Consider the following 26,358-nt stretch of genomic DNA (forward strand, 5'->3'; position numbering starts at 1 on the left):
TCTTGGGTATAAAATTTCTGAAAGAGGTATTGAAGTGGACAAAGCTAAGGTTGATGCAATTGAGAAAATGACATGTCATAAAGATGTCAAAGGTATTTGTAGTTTCTTAGGTCATGATGTGGTTTCTATAGGAGATTTATCAAAGACTTCTAAAATTTCTAGATCTCTTACAAATATTTCGCAAAAGGATGTTCCTTTTGTTTTTATGATGATTGTTTAGAAGCCTCCGAAACACTCAAGAAAGCCTTAATTTCTACACCTCTTGTTCAACCACCTGATTGGAATTTACATTTTGAAATCATGTGTGATGCTAGTGATTATGTTGTTAGTCTTGTTCTAGGACAAAGAGTAGATAAGAAATTAAATGTTATTCATTATGCTAGTAAAACTCTAGATAGTGCTCAAAGAAATTATGCTACTACTGGAAAAGAATTTCTAGGAGTGGTGTTTCCTTGTGATAAATTTAGATCTTACATTGTTGATTCAAAAGTAATAGTTCACACCGATCATGCTGCTATAAAATATCTTATGGAAAAGAAAGATGCTAAACCTAGACTTATTTGATGGGTTCGCTTGCTACAAGAATTCGATTTACATATCACTGATAGAAAAGGAGCAGAGAACCTCGTAGCTGATAACTTGTCTAGGCTTGAAAATGTGCTTGATGACCCACTACCTATTGATGATAGTTTTCCTGATGAGCAGTTAGTAGCAATAAATGTTTCTCATAACAGTCCTTGGTATGCTGATTATGCTAATTACAATGTTTCTAAATATTTATCACCTAGTTTTACATATCAACAAAAGGAAACATTATTCTATGATTTAAGACATTACTTTTGGGATGACCCACATCTTTATAAAGAAGGAGTAGATGGTATTATTAGACGTTGTGTACCTGAGCATGAACAGGGACAAATCCAACAGAAATGTCACTCCGAAGCTTATGGAGGGCATCATGCGGGAGACAGAACTGCTCACAAGGTATTGCAATCTGGATTTTATTGTCCTACTCTTTTGAAGGATGCTCGTAAGTTCGTCTTATCTTGTGGTAAATGTCAAATAATAGGTAATATCGGTAAGCCTCAAGAAATTGCTATGAATTATTCACTTGCTGTTGAATTCTACCTCTTGAGAACTACATTGGTTTTCCCTTGAAGAGGAAAGGGTGATGCAACAAAGTAGCGTAAGTATTTCCCTCAGTTTTTGAGAACCAAGGTATCAATCCAGTAGGAGGCTACGCGCGAGTCCCTCGCACCTGCACAAAACAAATAAATCCTTGCAACCAACGTGATAAGGGGTTGTTAATCCCTACACGGTCACTTACTAGAGTGAGATATGATAGATATGATAAGATAATATTTTTGGTATTTTTATGATAAAGATGCAAAGTAATATAAAAGGCAATGAAAATAACTAAGTGTTGGAAGATTAATATGATGAAGATAGACCCGGGGGCCATAGGTTTCACTAGTGGCTTCTCTCAAGAGCATAGGTATTTTACGGTGGGTGAGCAAATTACTGTTGAGCAATTGACAGAATTGAGCATAGTTATGAGAATATCTAGGTATGATCATGTATATAGGCATCACGTTCGAGACAAGTAGACCGACTCCTGCCTGCATCTACTACTATTACTCCACACATCGACCGCTATCCAGCATGCATCTAGAGTATTAAGTTCATAAGAACAGAGTAACGCCTTAAGCAAGATGACATGATGTAGAGGGATAAATTCATGCAATATGATAAAAAACCCATCTTGTTATCCTCGATGGCAACAATACAATATGTGCCTTGCTGCCCCTACTGTCATTGGGAAAGGACACCGCAAGATTGAACCCAAAGCTAAGCACTTCTCCCATTGCAAGAAAGATCAATCTAGTAGGCCAATCCAAACTGATAATTCGAAGAGACTTGCAAAGATAACCAATCATACATAAAAGAATTCAGAGAATATTCAAATATTGTTCATAGATAAACTTGATCATAAACCCACAATTCATCGGTCTCAACAAACACACCGCAAAAGAAGATTACATCGAATAGATCTCCACAAGAGAGGGGGAGAACTTTGTATTGAGATCCAAAAAGAGAGAAGAAGCCATCTAGCTAATAACTATGGACTCGTAGGTCTGAGGTAAACTACTCACACTTCATCGGAGAGGCTATGGTGTTGATGTAGAAGCCCTCCGTGATCGATGCCCCCTCCGGCGGAGCTCCGGAATAGGCCCCAAGATGGGATCTCATGGATACAGAAAGTTACGATGGTGGAATTAGGGTTTTGGCATCGTATCTGATCGTTTGGGGGTACGTAGGTATATATATGAGGAAGAAGTACGTCGGTGGAGCAACAGGGGGCCCACGAGGATGGAGGGCGCGGCTGGGGGGGTAGGCACGCCCCCTACGTCGTGGCCTCCCTGTGGGTTGCTTGACGTAGGGTCCAAGTCTCCTAGATCTTGTTCGTTCCAAAAATCATGTTCCCGAAGGTTTCATTCCATTTGGACTCCGTTTGATATTCCTTTTCTTCGAAACCCTAAAATAGGCAAAAAACAACAATTCTGGGTTGGGCCTCCAGTTAATAGGTTAGTCCCAAAAATAATATAGAAGTGTATAATAAATCCCAATAATGTCCAAAACAGTAGATGATATAGCATGGAGCAATAAAAAATTATAGATACGTTGGAGACGTATCAAGCATCCCCAAGCTTAATTCCTGCTCGTCCTCGAGTAGGTAAATGATAAAAACAGAATTTTTGATGTGGAATGCTACTTGGCATAATTTCAATGTAATTATTCTTAACTGTGGCATGAATATTCAGATCCAAAAGATTGAAGATAAAAGTTTAATATTGACATAGAAATAATAATACTTCAAGCATACTAACTAGGCAATTATGTCTTCTCAAAATAACATGGCCAAAGAAAGTTCATCCCTACAAAATCATATAGTTTAGTCATGCTCCATTTTCGTCACACAAGAATGCTCTCATCATGCACAACCCCGATGACAAGCCAAGCAATTGTTTCATACTTTAATAATCTCATACTTTATAAACCTTCACGCAATACATGAGCGTGAGCCATGGATATAGCACTATGGGTGGAATAGAGTATAATGATGGGGGTTATGTGGAGAAGACAAAAAGGAGAAAGTCTCACATCAACGAGGCTAATCAATGAGCTATGGAGATGCTCATCGATTGATGTTAATGCAAGGAGTAGGGATTGCCATGCAACGGATGCACTAGAGCTATAAATGTATGAAAGCTCAACAAAAGAAACTAGTGGGTGTGCATCCAACTTGCTTGCTCACGAAGACCTAGCGCACTTGAGGAGGCCCATTGTTGGAATATACAATCCAAGTTCTATAATGAAAAATCCCCACTAGTATATGAAAGTGACAAAACAAGAGACTCTCTATCATGAATATCATGGTGCTACTTTGATGCACAAGCATGGAAAAAGGATAGTAGCATTGTCCCTTTTTATTTCTTTTTTTGGGCCTTCATTTTTTTATTTGGCCTTTCTCTTTTTTTATTGGGACAATGCTCTATTAAATTATGATCATCACACTTCTATTTATTTACAACTAAATGATTACAACTCGATACTAGAACAAGGTATGACCCTATATGAATGCCTCCGGCGGTGTACCGAGATATGCAATGAATCAAGTGTGACATGTATGAAAAATTATGAACGGTGGCTTTGACACAAATACGATTTCAACTACATGTCATGATCATTCAAAGCAATATGACAATGATGAACGTGTCATGATAAACGGGATGGTGGAAAGTTGCATGGCAATATATCTCGGAATGGCTATGGAAATGCCATAATAGGTAGGTATGGTGGCTGTTTTGAGGAAGATATAAGGAGGTTTATGTGTGAAATTGCGTATCGTATCACGGGGTTTGGATGCACCGGTGAAGTTTGCATCAACTCTCAATGTGAGAAAGGGCAATGCATGGTACCGAAGAGGCTAGCAATGATGGAAGGGTGAGAGTGCGTATAATCTATGAACTCAACATTAGTCATAAAGAACTCACATACTTATTGCAAAAGTCTACAAGTCATCAAAAACCAAGCACTACGCTCATGCTCCTAGGGGGATAGATTGGTAGGAATAGACCATCGCTCGTCCCCGACCGCCACTCATAAGGAGGACAATCAAAGAACACCTCATGTTTCAAATTTGTTACATAACGTTTACCATACATGCATGCTACGGGACTTGCAAACTTCAACACAAGTATTTCTCAATTTCACAACTACTCAACTAGCACAACTTTAATATCACTACCTCCATATCTCAAAACAATCATCAAGCATCAAACTTCTCTTAGTATTCAACACACTCATAAGAGAATTTTATTATTAAGCTTGTATACCTAGCATATTAGGATTATTTAAGCAAATTACCATGCTATTTAAGACTCTCAAAATAATCTAAGTGAAGCATGAGAGATCAATAGTTTCTATAAAACAGATCCACCACCGCACTCTAAAAGATATAAGTGAAGTGCTAGAGCAAAACTATATAACTCAAAAGATATAAGTGAAGCACATAGAGTATTCTAATAATTTCCGAATCATGTGTGTTTCTCTCAAAATGTGTGTACAGCAAAGATGATTGTGGTAAACTAAAAATCAAAGACTCAAATCATACAAGACGCTCCAAGAAAAACACATATCATGTGGTGAATAAAAATATAGCTCCAAGTAAAGTTACCGATAGAAGTAGACGAAAGAGGGGATGCCTTCCGGGGCATCCCCAAGCTTTGGATTTTAGGTTTAGATTATCTTGGGGGTTCCATGGGCATCCCCAATCTTAGGATCTTGCCACTCCTTGTTCCATAATCCATCAAATCTTTACCCAAAACTTGAAAACTTCACAACACAAAACTTAAAGTAGAAAATCTCGTGAGCTCCGTTAGCGAAAGAAAACAAAAGACCACTTCAAGGTACTGTAATGAACTCATTATTTATTTATATTGGTGTTAAACATACTGTATTCCAACTTATATATGGTTTATAAACTATTTTACTAGCCATAGATTCATCAAAATAAGCAAACAACACACGAAAAACAGAATCTGTCAAAAAACAGAACAGTCTGTAGTAATCTGTAGCTAGCGCAAGATATGGAACCCCAAAAATTATAAAATAAATTGATGGACGTGAGGAATTTATATTTTAATCATATTCAAAAAGAATTAACTAAATATCACTTTCCAAATAAAAATGGCAGCAGTTCTCGTGAGCTCTAAAGTTTCTGTTTTTTACAGCAGGATTAACAAGACTTTCCCCAAGTCTTCCCAATGATTCTACTTGGCACAAACACTAATTAAACACAAAAAACATAAACAAAGAAGAGGCTAGATAAATTATTTATTACTAAACAGGAGCAAAAAGCAAGGAATAAAACTAAAATTGGGTTGCCTCCCAACAAGCGCTATCGTTTAACGCCCCTACCTAGGCATAAAAAGCAAGGATAGATCTAGGTATTGCCATCTTTGGTAGGCAATCCATAAGTGGCTCTCATAATAGATTCATAAGTTAATTTATTTTTATTTCTAGGAAAGTGTTCTATGCCTTTCCTTAATGGAAATTGGAATCTAATATTCCCTTCCTTCATATCAATAATTACAGCAATCGTTCTAAGGAAAGGTCTACCAAGAATAATAGGACATGAAGGATTGCAATCTATGTCAAGAATGATAAAATCTACGGGCACATAATTCCTATTTGCAACAATAAGAACATCATTAATTCTTCCCATAGGTTTCTTAATAGTGGAATCCGCAAGGTGCAAGTTTAGAGAGCAATCATCAAAATCACGGAAACCTAACAAATCACACACAGTCTTTGGGATCGTGGAAACACTAGCACCCAAATCACACAAAGCATAGAATTCATGATCTTTAATTTCAATTTTAATAGTAGGTTCCCACTCATCATAAAGTTTTCTAGGGATAGAAACTTCCAACTCAAGTTTTTCTTGATAAGATTGCATCAAAGCATCAACGATATGTTTGGTAAAAGCTTTATTTTGGCTATAAGCATGAGGAGAATTTAGCACGGATTGCAACAAGGAAATACAATCTATCAAAGAGAAATTATCATAATTAAATCCCTTGAAATCCAAAATAGTAGGTTCATTAACATCTAGAGTTTTGATCTCTTCAATCCCACTTTTATCAAATTTAGCATCAAGATCTAAAAACTCCGAATTTTTGGAACGCCTTTTAGGTAAAGGTGGATCATATTCAGTCCCATCATTATCAAGATTCATATTGCAAAACAAAGATTTAATAGGGGACACATCAATAACTTTTAGATCTTCGTCTTCATTATCATGGAAACTAGATTAACACGCTCTTATAAAGGAATCTTTCTTAGCACGCATCCTAGCGGTTCTTTCTTTGCACTCATCAATGGAAATTCTCATGGCTTTGAGAGACTCATTAATATCATGCTTAGGTGGAATAGATCTAAGTTTCAAAGAATCAACATCAAGAGAAATTGTATCAACGTTCCTAGCCAACTCATCAATCTTAAGCAATTTTTCTTCAATCAAAGCATTGAAATTCTTTTGCGAAGTAATAAATTCTTTAATATTAGATTAAAAATCAGAGGGCATCTTATTATAATTTCCATAAGAATTGTTTTAGTAATTACCATAATTATTAGAGGAATTTCTAGGATAAGGCCTAGGATTAAAGTTTCCTCTATACGTGTTGTTACCAAAATTGTTCTTACAAAAAAAATTCACATCCATAGATTCATTATTATTATAAATCAAAGTAGACAAAGGCATATCATTAGGATCAGAAGAAACACTTTTATTAGCAAATAATTTCATAAGTTCATCCATCTTTCCACTCAAAACATTAATTTCTTCTATCGCATGCACTTTCTTGTTAGTAGATCTTTCAGTGTGCCATTGAGAATAATTAACCATAATATTATCTAGGAGTTTAGTAGCTTCTCCTAAAGTGATTTCCATAAAAGTGCCTCCCGCGGCCGAATCTAAAAGATTTCTAGAAGCAAAATTCAATTCGGCATAAAATTTTTGTATAATCATCCACAAATTCAAACCATGAGTAGGGCAATTACGTATCATTAATTTCATCCTCTCCCAAGCTTGTGCAACATGTTCATGATCAAGTTGCTTAAAATTCATAATATCTTTTCTAAGAGAGATGACCTTAGCGTGAGGAAAATACTTAGAGATAAAAGCATCTTTGCACTTATTCCAAGAATCAATACTATTTTTAGGCAAAGACAAAAACCAAGCTTTAGCGATCTCTAAGCGAAAAAGGAAATAGCTTCAATTTAACAATATCATTATCCACATCTTTCATCTTTTGCATATCACACAAATCAACGAAGCTATTTAGATGAGTTGCGACATCTTCACTAGGAAGTCTGGAAAACGGATCTTTCATGACAAGATTCAGCAAGGCAGCATTAATTTCACAAGATTCAGCATCGGTAAGAGGAGCAATCAGAGTGCTAATAAAATCATTGTTGTTGGTATTGGTAAAGTCACACAATTTAGTGTTATCTTGAGCCATCATGACAAGCAAGCAATCCAACACACAAGCAAACAAGAAACGGGCAAAAAAAGAGGCAAACGGGAAAGAGAGGGAGGATAGAGAGAGGGGGCGAATAAAACGTCAAGGGTGAAGTGGGGGAGAGGAAAACGAGAAGCAAATGGCAAATAATTTAATGCGGGAGATAAGGGTTTGTGATGGGTACTTGGTATATTTGACTTTTGCATAGACCTCCCCGGCAACGGCGCCAGAAATCCTTCTTGCTACCTCCTGAGCACTGCGTTGGTTTTCCCTTGAAGAGGAAAGGGTGATGCAGCAAAGTAGCGTAAGTATTTCCCTTAGTTTTTGAGAACCAAGGTATCAATCCAGTAGGAGGCTAGCGCGAGTCCCTCACACCTGCACAAAACACATAAATCCTCACAACCAACGCGATAAGGGGTTGTCAATCCCTACACGGTCGCTTACGAGAGTGAGATCTGATAGATATGATAAGATAATATTTTTGGTATTTTTATGATAAAGATGCAAAGTAAAATAAAAGGCAATGAAAATAACTAAGTGTTGGAAGATTATTATGATGAAGATAGACCCGGGTGCCATAGGTTTCACTAGTGGCTTCTCTCAAGAGCATAGGTATTTTATGGTGGGTGAGCAAATTACTTTTGATCAATTTACATAATTGAGCATAGTTATGAGAATATCTAGGTATGATCATGTATATAGGCATCACGTCCGAGGCAAGTAGACCTACTCCTGCCTGCACCTACTACTATTACTCCACACATCGACCGCTATCCAGTATGCATCTAGAGTATTAAGTTCATAAGAACAGAGTAACGCCTTAAGCAAGATGACATGATGTAGAGGGATAAATTCATGCAATATGATAAAAAAACCATCTTGTTATCCTCGATGGCACCAATACAATACAATACAATACGTGCCTTGCTGCCCCTACTGTCACTGGGAAAGGACACCGCAAGATTGAACCCAAAGCTAAGCACTTCTCCCATTGCAAGAAAGATCAATCTAGTAGTCCAAACCAAACTGATAATTCGAAGAGACTTGCAAAGATAACCAATCATACATAAAAGAATTCAGAGAAAATTCAAATATTGTTCATAGATAAACTTGATCATAAACCCACAATTCATCGGTCTTAACAAACACACCGCAAAACAAGATTACATCGAATAGATCTCCACAAGAGAGGGGGAGAACTTTGTATTGAGATCCAAAAAGAGAGAAGAAGCCATCTAGCTAATAACTATGGACCCGTAGGTCTGAGGTAAACTACTCACACTTCATCGGTGAGGCTATGGTGTTGATGTAGAAGCCCTCCATGATCGATGCCCCGTCCGGCGGACCTCCGGAACAGGCACCAAGATGGGATCTCATGGATACAGAAAGTTACGGCGGTGGAATTAGGGTTTTGGCTCTGTATCTGATCATTTGGGGGTACGTAGGTATATATAGGAGGAAGAAGTACGTCGGTGGAGCAACAGGGGGCCCCCGAGGGTGGAGGGCGTGCCTGGGGAGGGGGCGGTAGGCGCACCCCTACCTCGTGGCCTCCCTGTTGGTTGCTTGACGTTGGGTCCAAGTCTCCTGGATCTTGTTCGTTCCAAAAATCGCATTCCCGAAGGTTTCATTCTGTTTGGACTCCATTTGATATTCCTTTTCTTCGAAACCCTAAAATAGGCAAAAAAACAACAATTCTGGGCTGGGCCTCCGGTTAATAGGTTAGTCCCAAAAATAATATAAAAGTGTATAATAAAGCCCAATAATGTTCAAAACAGTAGATAATATAGCATGGAGCAATCAAAAATTATAGATACGTTGGAGATGTATCATTAAACCTTTTGATTTTTGGGGAATTGATTACATGGGACCTTTTCCTTCCTCTAATGGGTATACACATATTTTGGTTGTTGTTGATTATGTTACTAAGTGGGTAGAAGCTATACCAACTAGTAGTGCTGATCACAACACCTCTATTAAAATGCTTAAGGAAGTTATTTTCCCAAGGTTTGGAGTCCCTAGATATTTAATGACTGATGGTGGTTCACACTTTATTCATGGTGCTTTCCGTAAAATGCTTGCTAAGTATGATGTTAACCATAGAATTGCATCACCTTATCATCCTCAGTCTAGTGGTCAAGTTGAACTTAGCAATAGAGAAATAAATTTAATTTTGCAAAAGACTGTCAATAGGTCTCGGAAGAATTGGTCTAAGAAATTAGATGATGCATTTTGGGCTTATAAAACAGCATATAAAAATCCTATGTGTATGTCTCCTTATTAAATGGTTTACGGAAAAGCTTGTCATTTGCCTCTTGAGTTAGAACATAAAGCATATTGGGAAATTAAAGAACTCAAGTATGATTTTAAACTTGTCGGTGAAAGGAGGTTGTTTGACATTAGCTCTTTAGATGAATGGAGAACCCAATCTTATGAAAATGCCAAGTTATTTAAAGAAAAGGTTAAAAGATGGCATGATAAAAGAAACCAAAAGCGTGAGTTCAAAGTTGGAGAATATGTTCTTTTGTACAACTCTCATTTCAGATTCTTTGCAGGAAAAAATCCTCTCCAAATGGGAAGGAGCCTATGTTATCGATGAGTTTTATCGGTCTAGAGCCACCAAAATAAATAATGCTGAAGGTACTAACCCAAAGGTTGTTAATGGGCAACGAATAAAACATTATATCTCAGGTATGCCCATTAATGTTGAAAGTAATATTATCCAAACAATGACACCAGAAGAAGACATAAAAGAGTCCTTCCGGAACACTTCAGAATCGTTAAAAAGAGGAGGTACGTGATACGGTAAGTAAACGGACTTCGAAAAATCCGCAAAAATATTTTCTGTCAGTTCCGGAATATAACAAAAATTAAGAAAATTAGAAACTTCCAGGAAGTGCACCCTGGTGGGTACAAGACACCAGGGCGCGCCCAAGTGGGTCGTTCCCACCTCATGTACCTTCCGAACTCCATTGTTCTACAACTTGCTTGTTTCCCAGGATAACAAATCTTTATATACCCCCGAACCTGTTGACCACCGTATCACGGAGAAATCTTCCATTTTTTTCCTTGTTGTTTTCTGTCAGATCCCATCTACCATGGCCGCTTCAAGCTCCTCCAAGGACAAGTTCTTCAAGAACGTCATCAACCCATATTTGCGGGAGGTGGTTCAGCACCCTCAGGTCATCCAGATGCATGAGGCGGAGCTCCACATCCGCGATGTGCAAGGTCCCAAGGTGACGGGAACCATGGAGGCCAGACTTGAATCCATGGAGCAGGAGGCCTCCCGGTGCAAGGGGATGGTGGAGCGTGGACTCAATGCCAATCACCTCATGATCACGGACCTTACTCGTGATCTCAAGGTGGATGGCAAGTCCATGAAGGACATCGTCTTCACCCTCATTGAGCAAATCAACTTCCTCCAAAGCCAGATCTATGATTGTCGGTGTTCTTGGAACGGGGGTCCCCAGACTTGCCTGCCTACGGCCCACGGCGTGGCTTTGCTAGTAGGCCTATATGGCCCATCTTCATCAACAAGGAATCAAGACCCTCGCGAGGGGCCAAGCCTCACGAGGGGGACGACACAATACCTCCTCAGGAGCGGCCTCGCCAGGCTGGCTCATGAGGGGCAGAGAGTTCAAGGTCGGGCAAACCTCGCGAGGTTCTTGTGACGTGAGCCATGACGATCGAGACCAGGCGGGCGCCAGCGCACGCAACATCCTTGTTTCCTCTTTGGTGCTAAGGGGGAAAGCGCAGGCGCGGAGTACTGAGGCATCAAGCAAAGGTTTCCATATTGGTGCAACGAGACCAGGACCAGAAGGACGGCAAGACGGAGGTCACCATGGAGCCCAGGACGGCGTCACCACCAGAACCTTTGGCAGGCGAAGACCACCTTTTGTCAGGATACCTTATACTAGCTGTACCCTTTCAAATTGGCTGTTGTTGGCTCCCTTCCCGCTCAATATTTGGGGAGAGGACCAGGGCCTTTATAAATAGGACTAGTCACCACCATAGGCGGGGAGAGGACAAAGGATCAAGCTCATCCCCAGCCACACAAGTGCACCAAGCACAAGAACACCTCAACCTCTGGAGGCTGTTCTCCCCCTTGTAATGTTCATCCTCAGCCCAAGAGGCAATCCACCACCACACCGGAGTAGGGTATTACACCACAACGGTGGCCCGAACCAGTATAAATCTTGTGTCCTTTGTGTTGCAAGTTCGTCGAGTTAGTTCATGAGATCTATGCTAAGTTAGGACGCAGATCGATAGGGGGGGTTCTTCACGCACACCCCAGTGTTCGAACCTTAAGGGTTTTGCCGGAACCCATGATCCGACTTTTGGCGCGCCAGGTAGGGGTGCGCCGGAGTATTCCTTTCGTCGGCTCGCGCTCCACCATCTTCACGCCCGCTCCCCATGGCGGACGCCCCTCCAGCTAGATCTACCGGTGCCCACGGCGGCGCTCGGGGGCTCCGAGCCCTCGCCCCCACCTTGCGGCGGGTGCAGTGGCCACCCAAGTTCAAGCCGGAGATGCCGCCACGCTACGACGGCGCGGCGGACCCGTCGGCTTTCCTGATGGCATACGAGGAGGCCGTCCTGGAAGCCGGGGGCCACGACAAGGTCATGGCCAACTGGTTCCCAATGGCCCTTGCGGGCGCGCCGCACGCCTGGCTCCTCCGCTTGTCGGAGTCTTCTGTCGCCATCTGGGAGGAGCTGCGTGGCCTCTTTGTCACACGCTTCGGGGAACCGGTGACCCCCGTCGTCGCAGCTCTTCTCGGCGGTTCGCAAGCACAACCCTTAGATCGGCACCTCAAGCCATACCTTCGCCAGATCGCGTCGCTTCCAAGTGCCCGGGGGCTCCGCCTGGCTGGGCCGCGCCTGAGGCCAGCCTCACCTTCAACTCGGAGGACCATCCCGCCTCCACCATTGGTTCGTGTGCGCTCCCGATGCTGTGCGCACCCACCATCTGCCACGTATCCATCACCAAGACGCTCGTCGATGGTGGCGCCGACCTCAGTGTGCTCTCTGTCGAGGCCTTCAACCTCCTTCACGTACCGTTCGAGTGACTCCACCCCAGCAAGCCCTTCTCGGGAGTTGGCGGGGTCCCCGCCCGTTCCCTAGGGCAGGTCCGCCTCCCCATGACCTTTGGCACGTGCGACAAGTACCGCACCGAGCTCATCGACTTCGACATCGCCCGCATTGGCCTTCCATACAACGCCATCCTCGGATACCCAGCTTTGGCCCAGTTCATGGCAGCAACCCATCCTGCTTACAATATCATGAAGATGCCGGGGAGCCAGGGCGTCCTCACCATCAAGGGGGACGCCAAAGAGGCCCTGGCGGTGCTCAAGCTCGCCCTCAAGGCCGCTGCGACAGCACGACCCACCGACGCAGATACTTCCAAGGCCAAGGGAGACGTACCAACCAAGAAGAAGCAGTTCTTCACTCAGGCAAAACCAGAAAGCAAGTGTTGGTCGAGGAGGACGGGTCCTCAGGGGCAACCTTTACCATAGGTGCCAACCTCAAGCCCGCTCAGGAGGAGGCGCTAGTGAAGTTTTTGCGTGCAAACAAGGAAGTGTTCGCTTGGGAGCCCGATCAACTGGTAGGGGTCCCAAGAGATGTAATAGAGCACCACCTAAAGGTGTGCCCCAACGTACGCCCTGTGAAGCAGAAGGCAAGGCGGCAGTCCACGGAGAAGCAAGCTTTCATCATCCAAGAAACCCGCAAGTTGGAGGCCGCGGGTGTCATTCGTGAGGTTCGTTACCCCGAGTGGCTGGCGAACCCCGTCGTCGTCCCCAAGAAAGGCGGGAAGGAGCGGATGTGCGTCGACTTCACCAACCTCAACAAGGCCTGCCCCCAAGATCCGTTCCCGCTTCCAAGCGTTGACCAGATGGTCGACTCCACCGCCGAGTGCGATTTGCTATGCTTCCTGGATGCGTTCTCAGGATATCACCAGATCAAGATGGCGGTAGAAGATGCGGAGAAGACGGCCTTCCTGAACCCGTGTGGTGTATACTGCTACACCTGCATGCCGTTCGTACTGCGCAATGCGGGCGCAACCTTCCAGCGACTCATGCACATCGCCTTAGGGCGGCAGATCGGGAGAAACGCTGAAGCCTACGTCAATGACATCGTGTTGAAGTATCGGGAGGCAGAGACCTTGATCCGAGACCTAGCGGAGACCTATGAAAGCCTTCGCCAGGTGGACTTGCGGCTCAATCTGGAGAAATGCGTGTTTGGCGTCCCTTCCGGCAAGCTGCTGGGTTTCCTGGTGTCCCACGGGGGGGGGTCAAGGCCAACCTAGAAAAGGTGAAGGCCATTGAAGACATGAGTCCACCACAGACCCTCAAGGAAATGCAGAAGCTGGCTGGTCGGGTGACTACATTGGGGCGCTTCATCTCCAAGCTAGGAGAGCGTGCCCTACCCTTCTTCAAGCTGATGAAAAAGAAGGGCCCGCTCGAGTGGACCCCGGAGGCCGACCAAGCTTTCCAAGACCTCAAGAGATACCCGACCAGCCCACTGGTAATGGTGGCGCCACGACCTCGCGAGCCACTAGTGCTCTACCTAGCTGCCACTCCGTACTCAGCTAGCGCGGCCCTGGTGGCAGTTCGGGAAGAACACCAAGCCAAGGGCGCATCGCGCCGTGCCACACCTCCAACAGAGACGACGAAGGACCAGAAGGGCGCCGCAAGGGCTAAAGTAGCAGCAGCAGAGGGTCAGGCTCGGCAGGATAATGCCCCCGAACCCACGAAGACTTCGGCAAGCGACCAAGCATCGGGGGCTCTACCCCCTCAGAGGCTCCTCAGCTCCCAGGGGACGCAAGCCTCGTCAGCACACCAACCCTCGTCGAGCACCCGGTATACTTCGTCAACACGGTGTTAAGGGATGCACAAGCGCGATACCCCATGCCTCAGAAGCTCCTACTCGCACTCCTACTCGCCTCGCGAAAGCTGCGACACTACTTCCAGGGCCACCCCATTAAGGTTGTCTCAGCTTACCCATTGGAGAGAGTTCTCAGGAGCCCTAACTCTGCCGGAAGAGTCGCTGAATGGAACTTCGAGTTGTAAGCATTCCAGCTGGAGTTCAGTACCACCAGGGTCATCAAGGGGGCCACGCTCGCTGATTTCGTGGCAGAGTGGACAGATGCCCCATCGTTCGAAGAAGGCGAGGACTGGTCCCTCTCGCCGGGAAGCGAGGCGCCTGATGGCTGGGTCATGTATTTCGATGGTGCCTTCATGCGTCAGGGCGCGGGGGCTGGAGCTGTACTCATCTCGCTCACTCAGGACAAGATCTACTATGTCGTGCAGCTCTGCTTCCAGCAGGGCGAGAAGGTCTCCAACAACATTGCAGAATACGAGGGCCTCATAGCTGACCTGAAGGCTGCAGCGGCGCTGGGGGAGAAGCGTCTCACCATCAGGGGCGACTCACAGCTCCTCGTCAACTTCTCCAACAAGGTATACGAGCCAAAGGATGAGCACATGGAGGCATACCTCACGGAGGTGCGCAAGATTGAGAAGCAATTTCTGGGCCTGGAATTGCAGCATGTGCCCCGAGGCACCAACAAGGAAGGAGACGACATCGCCAGAAGAGCATCCAAGCGACAGCCCCAGGAGCCTGGCATCTTCGAGGAGCAGCTCTTCAAGCCATCAGCAACGCCGCCGCTTTCGAGAGCAACTCAACCTCGGGAGGAACTCCCACAGCCGCCAGCCTCAGGAGCCGCAGCCTGCGGCCCGACCTCAGGAGCACGCCTACTACTGGCGCTCGAGCCCCAGGAGGGATGTTGGACCAATGAATTCAAGGAATACCTAATACAAGGGGTGCTGCCAAAGGAGGAGGACGCGGAGCGCGTGACCCGTCAGGCCACGGCATACTGCATCCAGGACGATGAGTTATACAGAAAGCGACCAAATGACGTTACACTGCGTTGCATCTCCAGGGAACAGGGGAAAGAGCTGATAGCGGACATACACGGCGGAGACTGTGGGCACCACTCGTCGTTGCGAAACCTCGTCGGCAAGGCATTCCGAAGTGGATTCTACTGGCCTATGGCGCTCAACGACGCGACCGAGCTGGTGAAATCCTGCGAGGCCAGCCAATTCCACGCCAAGCAGATCCATCAGCAAGCTCAGGGCCTCCAGACCATCCCACTCTCATGGCCGTTCGCAGTCTGGGGGCTGGGTATTCTGGGCCAGTTCCCTCGGGCACCTGGGGGCTATCGATACCTCTACGTCGCCATCGACAAGTTGACTAAGTGGCCAGAGGTTGAAGCCGTCCGCGCCATCCCAGCTGGCTCTGCAGTCAAGTTCATCAAGGGCCTCGTGAGCCGTTTTGGGGTCCCCAACCGCATCATCACCGATAACGGCTTGCAGTTCATTAGTAATCTCTTCAAGTCATATTGTGCTAACCTTGGAATGCAGATCTGCTACGCCTCAGTAGCACACCCCATGAGCAATGGCCAGGCCGAACGCGCCAACGCGGAGGTCCTGAAGGGCCTCAAGACCAGGACCTTCAAGAAAAAGCTTGAGGCCCGCGGCAGGGGCTGGCACGACGAGCTCCAGTCTGTGTTGTGGTCGATCCATACCACCGCCACCAAGCCAACGGGCGAAACCCCGTTCTTCCTCGTCTATGGAGCAGAAGCAGTCCTCCCTCATGAGGTCGAGCATCGCTCTGCATGGGTCCTGGCGTTTGACGAGACGTAGCAGGACGCCATGCGGGGGATGGACATCATGCTGGGGGAAGAGCGACGCCATGAAGCTGCACTACGGGCGACAAGATACCAGCAGGCGCTGCGGTGGTACCACTGCCACAGCGTCTGCTCCAGGACTCTTGAGGTGGGTGACCTTGTCCTGAGGCGGGTGCTCTCCAGGGAGGGGCTTCATAAGCTCTCGCCTATGTGGGAGGGCCCGTTCAAGGTCGTCCACGTCTCCAGGCCTGGCGTCGCGCGCCTAGAGACACGGCACGGGGTACCCATCCAGAACGCCTAGAACATCCAACACATCCAGAAGTTCTACCCATGAAGAAAGGCCCAGTGCCTGTGAAGAAGGCCCGGTGCCTGTGAAGAAAGGCCCAGTGCGTGTGAAGAAGGCCCAGTGCCTGTGAAGCAAGGCCCCGTGCCTGTGAAGAATCGCTGCCCGTCACACTCTCACGTAATAATGAGTGGGGTTGTACACGCCCCAGAGCCTCAGGAGAGCCGCCCTTGGGCCTCGGGGGCTCCCTCTCATGCCGAGTGGCAACACTTAGCTCCGCGCTGGTGAGAAGACGTCGAAGACTAGACTAGGTGCCGGACGTGGCTTTTCATTTGCTTTACGAAGTTGGCTCGCCCCTCTTTTAATCGAAATTTGCTTTCTGGTGTCTCTTGATGGTTCCATTTTATCGCTTTCTGCCTCTGTTTCTTCCTTCGCCTCTTTGGTCGACCTAAACTCTCCCTCGCATCCCTCGCGAGGGGGCTGGACAGGTACCTTCGTGAGCTTCCTCCTTTGGTATTTTCGCGAGGCACCCTCGTTCGAGCCCACAAGCTGGCGCACCTCCCCTGGTCCGTGCCCCACGGGCATCGCGACACGAAGCACAGAGTCAAGGCCAGCGGCGCCTATAACAAAACCCCAGGTGAGCAATAAACCTCTTACGAATTTTTTGCAGTTCCTAAGCGCATATCAGGTCAAAGAGGCCTCGGCAAGCACTAGGAAGTGAGCGCCTCGTGAGGAGGAGGTCACTCAAAACAAGTCAAGCTAAGTTATCCCTACATAAAACGATAATGTTATGACACGGCACAGGAACGACAAACATAGCATAACGATTGAAATCATAGTTCGATACACGCCCCTCCGAGGCCCATTCTGGTTCTTTCTGATGCAGGAAGGAAAAGAAGAACAAAGTAGAAGCGGCGCCTACAGCGGTTCATAGACGCGGTCAGCGCCCTCCTGAGCTCAGCCGGACCCCTCCTCGCACATCACGGACGCACGGCGACGAGACGACCCGCCACCGTCTTCAAAGCGGGCACGGCGGCATGGCGGCTGGTCGTAGCCGCCGCTGCTGGAGCTGTCGCTGGGGAAAGAGCTGTTGTAGCCGGACGAGATGCGGTCGGCGCCAAGGGCGGGTTCGCCCCCATCCTCGTCGCGGCCGTCGCCAAGGCCGAGCACCTCCTCACCGTCGTTCACCTCGGGGCAGCACCCGACGTGGCGACCATCTTCCCCGAACACCCTCACATAGAGGGTCGTGTCGCCGTCGTACTTGAAGTGAAGGGTGCACCACCTGCACAGGCCGCGCGCACAGGCAAACGTCTACCAACCGCGGGCCATAGCTACATTGCCGACGATGGAGACCTCGACTGCAACCCAGGAAGCCCTACTGCAGCAGTCGTCCGCCTGCAGCCAAAGCCCGCCAGGAGCTGAGGCCGGCAGCTCGTCGGCGAGGAAGCACGGGAGCTAAAGCTAGTTGTCGTCCGGGTTCTCCGACCAGACGACGAACTCTGGTAGCATCTTTGCCGAGTGTAAGCGTGGCCGGGGAGGCCACGCGACTATGGCACGCCTCCCTTCATCGACGGGACCACCACAACCGGAGCGACCCCTGCCCCGTGAAGCGGCACCACCACAGCCGCGCGGAGCCGCGGTGGGGGTTGCGGTGTGCTTGCGGGGACGGCTGCGTCCATGCTTGGGCACCGGAGAGCCGGGCCCCTCACGAGGGGCCTTCCCCTTCTCTGTGGTGGTGAACCTCCTTGACGGTGCCAGTGGTGGCAGGAGAGGAGCAAGGAAGCAGAAGAAGCAGGAGAGGCAGAGGACAGATGGGCGACGGGGGCTCCGCCCCCTCCCATTTATACCAGGAGAAGGCCAACCAGCACCCCCCATGATAACAGGTAATGATGGTTTTCCTAGCATGTCGTAGGGACTTGTCATGTCGGGCAGTTGCCGAGGCAGCATGGGGAAGCGGAGATGACCACGTCCCATCAACCGCCATGAGTCGACCGAGGCCGCAGGCTATTGGGGACCGCGGCGCTCCGCACTTGACCCTTGGATTTGCCTCGAGGCGAAGCCCGAGCGCGCCTTGGGCCCGGGGGCTACTGTCGGCGTTCTAGGAACGAGGGTCCCCAGACTTGCCTGCCTGCGACCCATGGCATGGCTTTGCTGGCAGGCCTGTACGACCCATCTTCATCAACAAGGAATCAAGACCCTCGCGAGGGGCCAAGCCTCACGAGGGGGACAACACAAGACCTCCTCGGGAGCGGCCTCGCCAGGATGGCTCGTGAGGGGCGGAGAGTTCAACATCGGGCAAACCTTGCGAGGTTCTCGTGACGTGAGCCATGACGATCGAGACCAGGCGGGTGCCAGCGCACGCAACATCCTTGTTTCCTCTTTGGTGCTAAGGGGGCAAGCGTAGGCGCGGAGTACTGAGGCATCAAGCAAAGGTTTCCATATTGGTGCAACGAGACCAAGACCAGAAGGACGGCAAGACGGAGGTCACCATGGAGCCCAGGACGGCGTCACCACCAGAACCTTTGGCAGGCGAAGACCACCTTTTGTCAGGATACCTTATACTAGCTGTACCCTTTCAAATTGGCCGTTGTTGGCTCCCTTCCCGCTCAATATTTGGGGAGAGGACCAGGGCCTCTATAAATAGGACTAGGCACCACCATAGGCGGGGAGAGGACAAAGGATCAAGGTCATCCCCAGCCACACAAGTGCACCAAGCACAAGAACACCTCAACCTCTGGAGGCTGTTCTCCCCCTTGTAATGTTCATCCTCAGCCCAAGAGGCAATCCACCACCACACCGGAGTAGGGTATTACACCACAACGGTGGCCCGAACCAGTATAAATCTTGTGTCCTTTGTGTTGCAAGTTCGTCGAGTTAGTTCGTGAGATCTATGCTAAGTTAGGACGCAGATCGATAGGGGGTGAGATCTTCGTGCGCACCCCAGTGTTTGAACTTTAAGGGTTTTGCCAGATCCCATGATCTGACAACAATCTCCAAAACCAAGTCTTTGAATATGAGGCGAGGTTTAAAGGTATGAGTTTGGTTGCCGATTATAGGACCCTTGATACTCACTCCTCCTCTTATGATGGTGGACCTTTGCCATGGAAACCCTATGACAAGATCTCTACACTGGTACAGCGATGTCCTAAACAAACGGTTTAAAACCCCTTTCCGCAATAGCATTTGGAACCGTCCCCAAGTGAGTGTGTGCGATAGGGTGTCCTTCCCACACGACCCAGAAATCGTCGGGGATAGGCCCTCCTGGGACCCAGGCTGGGGCCATGTGCGATCGGGTGAGGCATCGAAACCCAATCATTTCCATAGGTATGTACATCCCACATGGTGAATCCTAGAAATCATTTCCGTAGCTATGTACACCCCACACGGTGAATCCCAAAAATCATTTCCATAGGTATGTACATCCCACACGGTGAATCCCAGAAATCATTTCCGTAGGTATGTACATCCCACATGGTGAATCCCATAAATCATTTCCGTAGGTATGTACATCCCACATGGTGAATCCCAGAAAATCATTTCCGTAGGTATGTACATCCCACATAGTTCTTTGTGTGGAAATGTTTGTGCAAGGTGGCCTAACGCAAACAGTTCACTGTCAGAAGCCATGTGTGATTGTTAGTTGATCGAACACGCCTACTTTCTAGAAACCGTGTAGGTTGTTTGAGTTCATCGCCCACGGTGCTGTCTGGGTAACAGTTTTCAATAGAAAACCCCAATAAGCAAGGTAATTAGCCTATTATTGATAATCCATGTACTAATCAAACTGATATTTCTTATAAAACGCGCTAGATATTTCATATCCGTATAAAAGCAACCAGGATTTCATAATCGAATTACATCAGATAGCTTCGGCACTCAGTTACGCCATTACACAACAGCACCAAGTTTCACATGCGGCATCAAAAACCTTTGGAAAGTAGCAACATACGCGGTAAATAGGCAGATGAATCTCATCTGGGAAACTACAGAAGCGGAAGGCAAATATTGAGCCTTCAGTGATGTTGAATGTCCTTGCAACTTTAGGCCAGTGGCTATGGATAATTGCCCACCCAACCTTCGTCCTCTTCAGCAAGACTTCAATATTGTACCGTGGGTGTTGAATGAATACCTTCCTCGCCTCTTGACCATGCAGGTGGTTTGAGAGGTAATCATCGGTGAACAGCTTTGAAAAGTACTGAAAACAAAGCTATGCATAAATCGCTGTTGTAAATTTTGGAATGGCCCAAGGGTTAAAAACAAGGTAAAAGAGTTGGTACCATCCTATAGTTGACTGATGTCTACTTCATTGTGCAAACAAAGATCTTGTTGTTATTCATCGCGAGTTTCTTCATCCTAACAATCTTTCTGAGTTTCTTGACTTGACTGATATTCATGGACATCTCATTTCCCCATATGCAAAATGGGTCGAATAGTGGGTCTAAGCCTTTGACAGAAGGACCTACATGTGCAAGACCAAATTGTAAGAAACCTAAATATTAGAATGATTCCTGCAACTGCACAATAATGTGCTATTAGCCAAAGGACCCTACTTGAACAAACCTCGATGGTAAGCCACAGAGTCTCCCATTGTTTCCCTGCAACACACATAAGGAAGATCTTGATCAGGTTAACTGAGAGTTGGCATACTATTAGTAGAATATGTATTGAGTATAGCCAAATTCGATTGGTGTCACATGCATAACAATACAAAATTGTACCCGCAACAAATGAAAATCAAATTGCAGAACTGAACCAAACAGTTAGATGGACAGCAGACCAAGTGAACCAAAATAGTTAACTGAACATGACATTGCAGAATAGAAACATGTACTACTCCCTCCGTTCCTAAATATTTGTCTTTCTAGAGATTTCAACAAGTGACTACATACGGAGCAAAATGAGTGAATCTACACTCCAAAACATGCCTATATACATCCGTATGTGGTAGTCCATTTGAAATCTCTAAAAGGACAAATATTTAGGAACGGAGGGAGTAGAAGATAAGACAGTTAACAAAACAAAGAATGCTTGAGAACAGTACTATGAATTGTAGCAATTGTTGGACCAAAGTGTTAACTGAACATTACATTTTAGAGGACCAAACTGTTAACTGAACATCAGATTGCATATTAACATTACAGAGGACAAATCACTAGAAGGCACTGGCGGTGGCCTCGAGAAAACATCATGAACTATATTTTAAAGTAGAAAACCGCGTGGTGGTGTCGACGGTGGCCTCGAAGACGAGGTGCTCCTCCAAGACCTAGCGGTCGACACGCATGTCAGCCATAGCGACCTCGTTTGCGCGTGCGGCCGCATGCTACTCAGCTCTACGGTATACTGTGTGTAAAATGGCTGTGGGCGGTGCTTAATTTGAGGAGGGGGCAGTGATTTCGGTGGAATGTGTCGCTCTGTCAGTCAGGGCATGTGGGACGGGAAAGGTGGAGGATGGTGTGAGTGGGGTGTGGATTACCTGAACATATCGACGAGGCCGCGCAGCAAGAAGAAGGGTCGGTGGCGAGGAGGCAACGCAGCAAGAAGAAGGGTCGCCGGCGAGGAGGCGGCGCTGCAAGAAGAAGGGTCGCCGACAAGGAGGCGATGCTGCAAGAAGAAGGTTAGCCGGCGAGGAGGCGGCTGTCGGTGTCAAAACCGGCGGATCTCGGGTAGGGGGTCCCGAACTGTGCGTCTAAGGCAGATGGTAACAGGAGGCAGGGGACACGATGTTTACCCAGGTTCGGGCCCTCTCGATGGAGGTAATACCCTATGTCCTGCTTGATTGATCTTTATGATATGAGTATTACAAGAGTTGATCTCCCACGAGATCGTAGAGGCTAAACCCTAGAAGCTAGCCTATGGTATGATTGTTGTTGTCCTACGGACTAAACCCTCCGGTTTATATAGACACCAGAGGGGCTAGGGTTACACAGAGTCGGTTACAAGGAAGGAGATCTACATATCCATATTACCAAGCTTGCCTTCCACGCCAAGGAGAGTCCTATCCGGACACGGGACGAAGTCTTCAATCTTGTATCTTCATAGTCCAACAGTCCGGCCAAAGGATATAGTCCGGCTGTCCGGAGACCCCCTAATCCAGGACTCCCTTAGTAGCCCCTGAGCCAGGCTTCAACAACGATGAGTCCGGTGCGCAGATTGGCCTTCGGCATTGCAAGGCGGGTTCTTCCTCCGAATACTCCATAGAAGATTTTGAACACAAGGATAGTGTCCGGCTCTGCAAAACAAGTTCCATATACCACCGTAGAGAGAATAATATTTCCACAAATCTAATCTGCTGACATGTTTGACAGCATGACATCGTACCACGGCCCGGTCATTATTCAAACCATTTTTCTCAACCAGCACTGCACATATCGCGAGGAGGTTTTCTTAACACGTCTTGTCGAAGCAGAGATCGTGTCCCCTTATCACGGGATTCTCATCAATACGGGTATGGGTAACCCAACCGCGCCATCAATTATGGCATTCGAGGAATAAGCGATTTTACCAGGTAAGTGGGGAGGCGCATCGCCTCCTCCGTCCTTATAAGGGGACAAAGATTCACCCTTTTTTACCCACGCCTTCTTCCTCCTTGCTTATCCATTCTCGCGCACTCGAGCTCCTTTCTCCTCAAACCACTCCAAGCATGTCAGGAGCGGGAGGCAAGTGGATGGTCTCCTCCATCAGGGAGGAGAACATCGCAAAGCTACGGGAAGCCGGATATCTGGCCGTGGACATCGCGCACCGGCTGCCAGATGCGGGGCAAATCATCCCTACGCCCGCACCCCATGAGAGGGTAGTTTTCCTTACCCACTTTGTCAGCGGACTGGGATTTACCCTTCACCCATTTTTCTGCGGGCTCATGTTCTACTACGGGCTGGATTTTCATGATATGGTGTAACGCCCCAGATATACTTTCCATATTGTATCCAACTCTTGCCGTCTCCGGCGCTAAGTTATATTTATTTCTCGGGTTCGGGTCTTTGTCTCCGTGTGTTGTTTTTTCTTTTTCGTGCATCTCTTATCATGTCATCTCGTGCATTGCATTTGCATACATGTTCATCTCATGCATTCGAGCTTTTTCCCCGTTGTCCGTTTTGCATTCCGACGCTTCGTTCTCCTCCGGTGGTCAATTCTAGCTTTCTTTCATGTGTGGGGATTAAACATTTCCGGATTGGACCGAGACTTGCCATGCGGCCTTGGTGTACTACCGGTAGACCGCCTGTCAAGTTTCGTATCATTTGGACTTCGTTTGATACTCCTACGGTTAACCGAGGGACCGAAAAGGCCTCGTGTGTGTTGCAGCCCAACACCCCCCAAATTTGTCCCAAAACCCACCAAACTCTGCTCCATGTCCTAGAGCGTTCGATCACGATCGCGTGGGCGAAAACCGCACCTCATTTGGACTCTCCTAGCTCCCTCTATGCCTATATATACACCCCCCCATTCCTAATCTCAGATTCCTTCCCGTCCTCCTCGAAAAAAAAATAGATCAACCCCCCCCCCCCGCCACCGAAGGACGTGTCCGGATCGGACCGGACAACGTCCGCCGCCACCGCCTCCCGTCCAGTCCGCGCGCGCCACGTGGGCTGCACCCACATCGCCGCCGCCGGGCCCGCCTAGCCCGCGTGCCGGCCCCCTTCCTCCTCCTCCCGGGCCAGAGGTGGCCGTGGCCCGACCGCCGCCGCCCGAGGCCACTGGCCTCCGCCGCCGCCCGTAGCTCCGGTGGCCGGAGCCACCGCCGCCGCCATCGCCGCCCGCCGCCTCGCCCGGCCCCGCCTTGGGACTCCGCCGCCGAGCCGCCCGCCGCCTCCACCGCCGGCGACCGGGCCGGATCCGGCCGCCCCTCCACCGGGCGGCGAGCCCCTCCTCTCCTCCGGCGTCCTTCTCCGGCGCCGATCTGCTACAGTGTCGCGCAGAGCTACAGTAAAACCCTAGATCTAATCTGGGAGGTTGATTTTTTTTGCTAAGTCCCTAGAATTTTTACTCCATATGCTCCTGTTCGAGACCCCGTATCTCCGCATCCGTAGCTCCGTTTTGGGCGTATGATATCAAAATCTTCGTCTCGACGAGTGCATCATTTCATTCCATTGAATCATTTGAATTTGAGGTCATCTTGATGCCCAAAATGCTGTTAGAAGGAGGCTTCGTGAGTTAAATTGCAGATCCGTTAGTTCATCATGCACTTTTGTCATTTTTGCCATGTTTAATTCGTGCATGATATGCCTGTGCCCCTTTGGGATGAATTGTTAAGCATTTTGTCTTATTTCCAGAGGTGCCACCCATGCATTTTTAGGATGTGTGTGTTGTCTTGTGCAAGCTTGCGAAGAGAGGTACCTGAGATTGCAGATTTCAGGGACTTGGTGATTTTCACAAAGTCTGGGATATTTTAGTTCATGATGCCATATATCCAGCTTGTTTCCTAGTGATCCGTGCCTCTTTTGAGGATGATCAGTAAGGGAGTTTTGATATTTATGTTATGCTCTATCCATCCGTGTCTTTGTTTGCATATGTGGAGTGCTCTAGGTTGACTCAATCGAGCTCAACTTTTGCTTCGTGGTTAATCTGGGCAGATCGTCAACTCGTTTGCGATTTTGCCGATGCTATTGTTAGTGATCCATGCATGCTATGCCATTGTTCTTGCCATGTGTAGCTAGCATATTGTGACTTCTTTCTGGATATATGCTTGCCTTGCCGTGACTTGCACCGTAGTGAGTGCATCGAGCTCGTTTACATGCCTTCGCGAGTTAAATTTCTGCATGTCTCAGTTTTCACTAAGTCTGAAAACTGATTGTGTTCGAGCTATGTTCGTGAGCTCGGTAGAGTATTTTGTGAACCCTTTTGGCCCCAGGTCACTTTGGGTGTTTTGTTAAGCTTGTTGAGTAGCTCCATGCCATGTTCTTACTTGTCATGTTCAGGTTTTGTATCATGTTGTTTTGCTGCTCCGAAGAGGGCTTCGTGATCTGAAATTTCAGGCTAGTGTTAATTTCACTAAGTCTGGAATCTGTTTTGCATATTCATTTTTGCCATGCTTGTTTGAACCTCTTAATGAATGAATTTGCCTATGGCTCAGTGCTAGTGTTTTGTTAAGCATCTTGTATACACCACTGCCATGTCTTTTGTTTTCATGTTTGGTGGCTGTAACATGTTCATGTCATTGCATTTAGGAGCCTACTTGCTGTATATCGCAGATCGGTTCGTTTCGTAAAACGCTCGCCATTTCCAAACCGTAACTCCGATTCCAATGATCTTTATATCGTTTTCAAGCGATTTCATCCCCTATATCCAGTGGCACCCTTGGAATTCCAAGTTGAGGCCAGGTTCATGCATTTCCTGTCATATCTTGCATTTTGCATCCCGCATCGCATCCCGCATAGCATATCATCATTTCATCATATTGCTTGGTCTTGCACGTGGTTGATTGTATCCTTGTTGCTTGTTTGTCTTATTGGGCAGAGCCGGGAGACGAGTTCGCTAACGTGGAGCCCGTTGAGTGTGCTTTTGAGGATCCAGTCAACTCTGACAGCTTTGCAGGCAAGATGATCATACCCTCGAAATCACTACTATCTTTGCTATGCTAGTTTGCTCGCTCTTTTACTTTGCCACTGCTACGATGCCTACCACTTGCTTGTTAGCCTCCCAATTGCATGATTGAACCTCTAACCTATCATTGTCCTAGCAAACCGTTGATTGGCTATGTTACCGCTTTGCTCAGCCCTTCTTATAGCGTTGTTAGTTGCAGGTGAAGATTGGAGCCGTTCCTTGTTGGAACATTTATTTACTTGTTGGGATATCATTATGTTGCTATGTTATCTTAA

The sequence above is a fragment of the Triticum urartu genome, chromosome 3 (genome assembly GCF_003073215.2).
Source record: "Triticum urartu cultivar G1812 chromosome 3, Tu2.1, whole genome shotgun sequence".
NCBI classification, from domain to species: Eukaryota; Viridiplantae; Streptophyta; class Magnoliopsida; order Poales; family Poaceae; genus Triticum; species Triticum urartu.